The sequence below is a fragment of the Cervus elaphus genome, chromosome 20 (assembly GCF_910594005.1).
Source record: "Cervus elaphus chromosome 20, mCerEla1.1, whole genome shotgun sequence".
Taxonomy (NCBI): Eukaryota; Metazoa; Chordata; class Mammalia; order Artiodactyla; family Cervidae; genus Cervus; species Cervus elaphus.
In genome coordinates this window covers 140,575,234-140,584,085 of record NC_057834.1, presented here as the reverse complement: position 1 = coordinate 140,584,085, position 8,852 = coordinate 140,575,234, and the positions used below count along the sequence as shown (strand labels likewise).

At 42.7% G+C, this 8,852-nt stretch overlaps 1 long non-coding RNA gene across 1 annotated transcript; it reads left to right on the top strand.

The window, feature by feature from the left end:
* The first annotated feature begins 1,237 nt into the window (after positions 1-1,237).
* LOC122676463 lies at positions 1,238-8,601 on the top strand. Its single transcript, XR_006335588.1, has 3 exons — positions 1,238-1,440; positions 7,814-8,194; positions 8,368-8,601. It is a non-coding gene; the product is annotated as an uncharacterized LOC122676463 (long non-coding RNA).
* The last annotated feature ends 251 nt before the right edge of the window (positions 8,602-8,852 follow it).

Here is an 8,852-nt window from a genome sequence, read left to right as displayed (position 1 = left end):
TGTCTAAATATTGGTTTAAAAGCAGAGGAAACTCTCTACCACCCACGGGGCCTGCCCCATGCCCTGGAGCAACCATTCTGGAAGTCCAGACCCCTAAACTCTGCAGCCTGAGTCCTCAAGGTCTGGTCTTGGCCAGTGCCTCTTTTCTCCTGTATCCTTCCCAACTAGAAACAAATCGCGGGGAATACGTTCCTCTAAGCAATCCCATGGGCACCCCTCTTCCTGTCCAGGCTGCCTCCAGCTTCCCTACCTCACAAGCTCTGAGCAGGCTGTGCCTTCCTGTTTTGCTACCACTCCTACGCGGACCCCTAGTCGCAGCCTAATGCAAGTGTTGTGGCTGATCCCTTGCAATGCAAAGAGTAGCTGCTAAATGCACTTACTGATCTGTATTTTTAAATCTTCATAAACATGATAATGGAGGCATAATATTGAGTCAGGAACATGTGTGACATTGTTAACGATTTCCTTACTATTTAGACATTAAATATAGGGCGCTCCTTATAACTTTTCCATCCTAAAACTAAAGCTATTCAAGGAGGGGAGAGTGGCTCAAGAAGCAAGTGATACACAAATATATACATATATATAAATAATTATGGCTAATTTGCATTGTTGTAGGGAAAGCAACACAAAATGGTAAAACAATTTCCCACCAATTAAAAAAAAATTTTAAGAAAGATACTACAGTTATTCGAATGCCTTTTGTATGCAAAGACATATTTCCACACTACTTTTTCACTTTTTTAGTAGAATTCTATAATTGGAATGACAAGAGGTTTATTGACATCTTGAAAAAATTGCTTTCTAGAAACATATCCATTTATTTATGTGTGTACTGCTCACCTTCATTTAATTGCCATATTTTGAAAAAAAAAATAATGTAGAAGGAATTGTTATATTTTTTGCTTGTGAGACCAATGTTTTATGTTTTTGTGTTTTTATTCATTATGGAATGACCTGTGTGTCCTCAGATTGATATTCTATAAAGACTTAAAGGGATCATCAGGCAACTGCGAAACTTTCTGAGTATCTCCCTCCTTTTTAATACCCTGCCACACAGATGATAGGCCTCCCAACTCACCAGTGTTCTCAATTCAGAGTTTAGCAGGAATGTTTATGGGCCCCTTGCCCTGTAGTTGCAGCATGAAAACTGCCTGAAGGCAGAGAGCTGCGGAGTCGTCAGGTTGACATGTGTGTTCAGCTTCACTCCAGGAACCTAACCCTGGAACCCTAACACTGCCTGCTGTTCAGGGTGTGAGAACAGTTGTTTAATGTATTTTGTTCAACTTTCTAATTCCCAATTGTAGGTGAGGAAGTCTAGACACTGTTCCTCTTATTGTTGCAGGAAGGGAACCCTTTCCAGGGCCCTAGAGTGGGCTCACAATGCTGACAAAGCCAGAGACTTGATTGGGAAGAGGTAACCAGGAGGATAGCAGCAGGGTAAGTTGGTGATGGACAGGGAGGCCTGGCGTGCTGCGGTTCATGGGGTCGCAAAGAGTCGGACACGACTGTGCAACTGAACTGAACTGAAACTGAAAGGAAACCCAAGGGGACTCTGCCACCTGACTTGCAGTCTCAGGTTTTACGGTGATGGGTTGGTTTCCAGGTTGTCTCTGGCCAAGCATTCTGACTCAAGGCTCACTTCATGTATTTTGTTCAGCTTTCTAATTACCAGTAGTAGGTGAGGAAGTCCAGACACTGTGTATTTAGAAGCAGAAATCACATTTTAAGAGAAAATTATACTTTTGAATCAATAGTTTAAAATCGCCTAGTCACACGTGCTTCAAGTTGTCTTTTGTTTCATATTCTTTGTTTTGCTCATGAACATGTTAAAATAAAAGGAAATATCAGGAGACACACTTAGATGGCTTTTTCCCCCCTAGAAGAACATTATGCCAATAAATCCTGGGTAGGTCTTAGGAGTCTCTGAATTTCAATCCTTCAGGTACTATCAAGTCACTGAGGCAGTTTTTGCCCCTGTTTTTCATAATAAGATCTGCTGGTCTAATAAGTCACACTAAATTTTCTACAGGTTATATTGTGGATAATTTTTTTTTTCCTGAATCCCCGTGTCCATCTTCTTTTTCAGCCACTAGCAGTTCATTCTGCTGTAAGTGTGCAGTTCACTATCTCTGGATTGGCTTGAGGTGGCCACCTGTGTGACACTTGGCAGCTCACTTCTCATTTCTAATCCATGGATTTGAATTAAAGGGACTTTAAGGCTCTTGCATTCATTACTCAATAAATACTTATCAACTGAGAATTGTAATCACTGGAGGCACATTAATGAATGAATAGATAGGGACCCTGACCTCATGTGACTTTCTGGAGTACACAGACTCTTATAAATAAAAATTTTAATTGGGGGGAAAGTTTTGATTAGCATTATAAAGAAAAAAACTGAGCTTTCCAGGTGACTCAGTGGTAAAGAATCCACCTGCCAAGCAGGAGACATGGGTTCAATCTCTGAGTCAGGAAGATCCCCTGGAGAAGGAAATGGCAACCCACTCCACTATTCCTGCCTGGGAACTCCCATGGATAGAGGAGCCTGGCAGGCTGCAGTCCATGGGGTCGCAAGAGTCAGACATGACTTAGTGACTAAACAACAATGATGGAAAAAATCAGGATCACATGGGATGGTAAAGGGGAAGCACCAGCATTAGATGGGGTGGTCCAAGAATGCTCATCTGAGAGGTGAATATCTGAGCTGCCAACCAGATGAGCAGAAAACAGCAACCACTTTAAGCTCTAGGACAACGGCATTCTAGGCAGAGGGAAGAGCAAATACAAAGGCCCTGAGATGGGCACCAACTTGGAGGGTAGAAACACATGTTGGCTCAGTTGACATGAGTGAGGCATACATGGTGAAGGGGAGGAGGGAGGAGGGCGGAGGGCGGGGGGCGGGGAAGAATCAGGGCCTAGCTCAGTGCTGGCAGCCTGTGATCCTGGGATTCCCATCTGAGATTGTATTTCTATGTTCCTTAAAAGAGCATCTTAACAAAATCTCAACTTGAACATGAATGGGTTTTACCTACCAATTTTTATCTCTCTTTCTGTATCCTATGGTCTGATTCTGCCCTTAGCTGGTCATGAAGCAAGTTGCCAGGATTGATTAATGACTTCTAACCCCCCTTTCCATTTACCCCCACACTTCTGCGGCATGTGCTTCTGTGACACGTCCTATGGCCAGGACGCTCTCCTTCCTTTCGGAACGCTTGCTGCTGCCTTCCTGGTTCTCTGCTGTGTCCTTCCCCATGTGTCTCTCCCCGGCACTCACAGCAGGTTCACAGCAGACTCACTCACATGCTCTTCCCTTTGGAGCCCCCCGCTCCCATTTCAGCTGTGATATTTGGATACAAATTCCCAAGGATTTATCTCCAACCAAGACTCCTGCTCCCATGTCTGGGCTCTGTAGAATCTTCACCTGAATAAAAACCTAATACACCGTTCCTTCTCCCCAGTTACATCCCTTACGGGCCCTCCCTCTCTCCTGGGCACCAGGCTCCCTGGTTCAAATCCATGACCCATTTCTCTACACTCGAGTTATCTGGCCACACTGGCTCCAGCTCTAATGGAGTGAGTTGAGCAGTGATGGGCCCAGAGAAGAGTGGAGACAACAGGCATGTACCCAGTGAGGTTGTAACCACACTGAGAATAAAGGGCAGTGCTGATGAAAGGGAAGACTGTAGGGGGTTTCTGAAGGTTAGAACACGTTGGAAAGCAGTTTTAAACACAGGTGCAGGAGTGCTGTGATAGAGAAGTTGCAGTTTAAAGAGCAAGGCTCATTGCTGGCTCAGAAGGATCTTACTGGTAGCATCTTATCAAATGCCCTCTCAGTTGCAAATACTCCAGGTTACAAATCCTTTAGAAATATATCCTACACTTTTGCTAGCAGCAGAGTAACACAGGTAAAATTATACATTGCAGCATTGTTTGTAATGTAAACAGATTATTGCATATCCGTGTTCATCCCAATGTGGATGGGCCAAGTGTGTTATAATAGTACATCATCCATTCAGTGCACTTCCGTTCAGGAGATTATGTCCTGAGAGAGGACAGTTTCCAAGGTGTTGTCAAATAAATAAAAGCAGCATGTAACAAAACACCATGCTTAATATACCACTATTTGTGTTTTTAATCATGGAATGAAGGAGAAATATATTTTCGTGTTTGCTTATAAGGAACTCTAGGAGGATCCATAAGAAACAAAATACTACCTGTGAAGGGCAGATGGCCCTGGACAAACAGGCTAAACGATAGGAGGCACAAATTAAAGCAAAGTATATTTTCAGTATCTTGAATCATGTACCTGTATTATAACCTCTTTGGAATTTTCAATACATTGAATTTTTTAAAACCTCCCAAGGATAAAATGCATTTTACTGTTTTTATTTTACAACATTATTTTACTATTTTTACCAACTGAATGAATTTCCAGTTTGTTTTACCACGGCTGTTGTTTGCCTACTCTAAAATGTCTATTCATTAGTCTTTTCTGGTGGTTTTGATGTTTTTATTTTAACTTTGGTAAGAACCAAAGAAAAAAATTTTTCTCAACACCCTAGGTAACTTGTCCTTTTCTCTTTTCCTCCTTTCAGATACTTTATAAACTATGTGGGTTTTGGCACCATTTTCATAACTTCTATTTGCAAGAAAGAGGATAAGGCTATGGTAGTTTGCTAGGGTTGCCAGAATAAAATACCACAGACTGAGGCTTAAATAACAGAATTTCATCTAGGTTACAGTACTCCCTTCTTGTTCTATTTTGTCATACCAGCAGTTATGTTTCCTCATTTGTTACTGATTTTAGTTGTCTTTTTTTTTTAGTCAATATAGCTAAAGATCTGTTGCTTTTGTTAACCTGTTTGAGGTAACTTTTGTTTAAAATTGATTTCCTTGGTTTTCCTCTTCTGTATATTTATCTGAGAGCTAATCTTTAGTATTTTCATTCCTCCTTCTAGCTTTGAGTTTGGTTTGATCTCCCTTTTCTACCTGGGTGTAAAGATAGGTTGCTTATTTGAACTTTCTTTTTAATGTATGCATTAACAGCTTTACATTTCATTGTTGGTGATGTTTTTGCAGAACCCATACATTTTGGTATGTTCTGTTTATATTTTCATTTGTCTCCAGGTATTTTCTAAGTTCTTTTTTATTATTATTATTTGCCTACTGGTTATTTAAGAGTGTATTTAATCTTCACATACTTGTGGATTTTCCCACTTTTCCTTCTACTACTAATTTTTAGTTTCATTGCATTGTGACAGGAAAAAAATTCCTGTGTATGATTTGAGTCTATTTATGGTAGACTTATTTTCTGGCCTAACATATGGTCAATTTTGGAGAATGTTCCCCGTGCACTTGTGCAAAGTATGGAATCTGTCTGTCTCTGCCCGGGTCACACGGTGCCCTAGCTGCACGGTTCTTAGGGGTCACCTCTCACTGTCGGGTGCGACTGTTGGGTCGGTCGGCCATTTTCGTGCATTAATCGCACGGGGAGATCACTGGGACAAAAGGGACACCGTTCTGTCAGCCGGTGACTCTCAATACCTCATGGCAGGGAGGCTAAGAGTGGGCTCTGGTACATCCCGGGAGCCTCTCTCAGACTCACCCCTTGGCTACATTCTCAGAACCTGGAAAATTTAGCCCTGCAAAAGGCCTGGCCCCAATACAAACTCAGTTCAGTTCAGTCACTCAGTCGTATCCAACTCTTTATGACCCCATGAACCGCAGCACACCAGGTCTCCGTGTCCATCACCAATTCCTGGAGCTTGCTCACACTCATGCCCATCGAGTTGGTGATGCCATCCAACCATCTCATCTTCTGTTGTCCCCTTCTCCTCCTGCCTTCAACCTTTCCCAGCATCAGGGTCTTTTCAAATGAGTCAGCTCTTCCCATCAGGTGCCAAAGTATTGGCGTTTCAGCTTCAACATCAGTCCTTCCAATGAACACCCAGGCCTGATCTCCTTTAGGATGGACTGGTTGGATCTCCTTGCAGTTCAAAGGACTCTCAAGAGTCTTCTCCAACACCACAGTTCAAAAGCATCAATTCTTCAGTGCTCAGCTTTCTTTATAGTCCAACTCTATGTTCACTCTTACCGTCTCCTCTTTGACCACTTCCAATTTGCCTTGATTTATGGACCTAACATTCCAGGTTCCTATGCAATATTGCTCTTTACAGCATCAAACCTTGCTTCTATGACTGGCCCCATCCACAACTGGGTGTTGTTTTTGCTTTGGCTCCATCCCTTCATTCTTTCTGGAGTTATTTCTCCACTGATCTCCAGTAGCATATCGGGCACCTACCAACGTGGGGAGCTCATCTTTAACGTCTTCTTTTTGCCTTTTCATACTGTTTATGGGGTTCTCAAGGCAAGAATACTAAAGTGGTTTGCCATTCCTTCTCCAGTGGACCACATTCTGTCCGACCTCTCCACCATGACCCGTCCGTCTTGGGTGGCCCCACACGGCATGGCTTAGTTTCATTGAGTTAGATGAGGCTGTGGTCCATGTGACCAGATTGGCTAGTTGTCTGTGATTGTGGTTTCAGTCTGTCTGCCCTCTGATGCCCTCTCTCAGAGCCTACTGTCTTACTTGGGTTTCTCTTACCTTGGACTTGGGGTATCTCTTCATGGCTGCTCCAGCAAAGCACAGCCGCTGCTCCTTACCTTGGATGTGGGGTAGGTCCTCTCGGCCTAACTCCTGCGCTGTCGCCGCTGCGGTGCTCCTGCGCCATGGGGGACCCCCAAAAATGGCCTCTGAAAGGCACACTAGCTGTGGCCAAAAGCAGTGAGAGAACTCCCAATTTCCTTATGTCCAGCCCTCCATGGCCCTCAGTCGGAATCTGGATTTCAGGGACTCATGCCGCATGTCTTCCTGTTGCCTCCCTGTCTCCTGGCCCCCTCTCTCTCCATCAGGTTTCCTAGACGACCCCTACTTGACCTCTCATACCCACATGATAAGTTTTCTTAGAATGAGGTTTTCAAAAACAGATTATGAATTTCTTTGCCTATAAGTGATTTATATATTTTTTAAAAATCTTTTGTTACTTTGGTAAAGTAAATAAGCATTATTTAAGATTATGGAGCATGTAAAAGCTCATTCTGCTTCCACATAAAAATAACCCCTCACTGTTAGACTTTTGCTATTCTGATGTCCTTAAAACATGACAACAATCTACTCCTAAAATGGGGAATTAAAAATGCGGGAACAGTAGCTGTAAATCAAAGAGTCAGGGCTATGGGAAATCCAAGGCAGCCGCTTGGTTTTTCCTGGCTCCCTGACAAACCTCATTTTTATTTAATGGGTTAACGCCTTCCCTGGCTACAGGGTTAATGCCCTCACAATGACAAAAAAAAAAAAAATTATGTTTCACTTAATATTAAGTTCTAGTTTTGTTAGTTAAGGTCTGTGTTTACTACGACTCACTTCTGAGATAGTTCTTTGTTGTTATGTTATATTGCTAAAAGATTTAAGTTATTAAAAAGGACACTCTAAGTTTGTTTTGAAAGCTTATCTCAGTAACTAATCTTTGGATAAAGGTCAGATCCTCCACGATGTACAACCAGAAGATTGACACCTGACTATAATCATTTAACAATGTCAGATGACCTGGGGTATACTGGGCTCTACCTAATGAAATTTCTTGACTTAAATTCTGGCTTGTGACCTTACTAATATGGCTAGCTGTATTATTTTCCATGTTGCTTGTTTCAGAAGATTGTTTCTTATATTACTAAATGTGTGAATGACCTGTGATAAAATGCTGACATGCAGTTCCATATGAGATCAATGACTGTAATAATGTAATTCTAGATGTGGGAAGAAGCAACAAGAGGGAATATTCTCCTGGGCCAAGAGTCTAGTGAGACAGGTATGGTCCAGAGACTTGCTACTTGCAAGGTCTGGTCTAGTAACAGCACAGAGTGGCCTGTCAATGGAATCTTCATTAGACCTGGCACACAAAGGCCATGAAATGCCCCCAAAGCATGGTCAAATATGTGGCTGTGAAGAGACCATGTTGACTGGAAGTTGGCACTTACCTGCTGTCTCTACAAAGATTTCATCATGACCACTGCAAGCTGCTGACCTTCAACCCCCCTTGAAAGGAGTTCAGGATGGAGATAAGAAATAAGGCACTCTGTGCTCTGGGAAAAACCCAGAAGAACTGACCTTCGGAGAGTCAGATGCTTTCAGGTAAAAATTTTTATGAGCCCAAATTCTTGCATCTTCTTATACCTAGAGAAACACTAATGTCACGAACCAATGTCTAGTCCTGGTTCTCCTGGCTAGCTCCTCGGGAGATTTTCTACTTCTCTTAATCTTTGGGCCATGTATTTTTAACTTTTTGTTAAATGTGTTTATTCTAGAATACAACAAATCTCCAAGTGATAGTTTGACAAGAATATTCCTGGCCAACACCCAGACAATGCTGAAACAAGCCGCCTTATCATTCCATGGACTCTCATCTCCCTCCATAAAGGCACAACACCCCTGTACAGCCTGAAGAAGTCAGAGTGGTCATCGCCCCTTTTCCCCTGAGACTGGCTTCCCAAATGCCTGAGAAGGGAAATAGTTAGATAGTTAGACGTGAGCAGGGTATCAAAAGGGGCCGAAGAATTGGCCCTAAAAATAAAGAGAGGGATGAAAGTAGTGACCCAAGGACCAAAGAGCAGATAAAACCAAGGGGGAACGGAATGCAGGAATGGAAAACTAGACCCTTCTCATCCTTCCCTCCCCCATATTGTAACTATTAACAGATTTCAGGTCCTCCTGAGCAATATAACCTGTCTCCCCTCCTACCCCATAGGGAGAAGGTCTTTGCCTTACTCTCCGCCCTCCCCCTTCCCCCCAG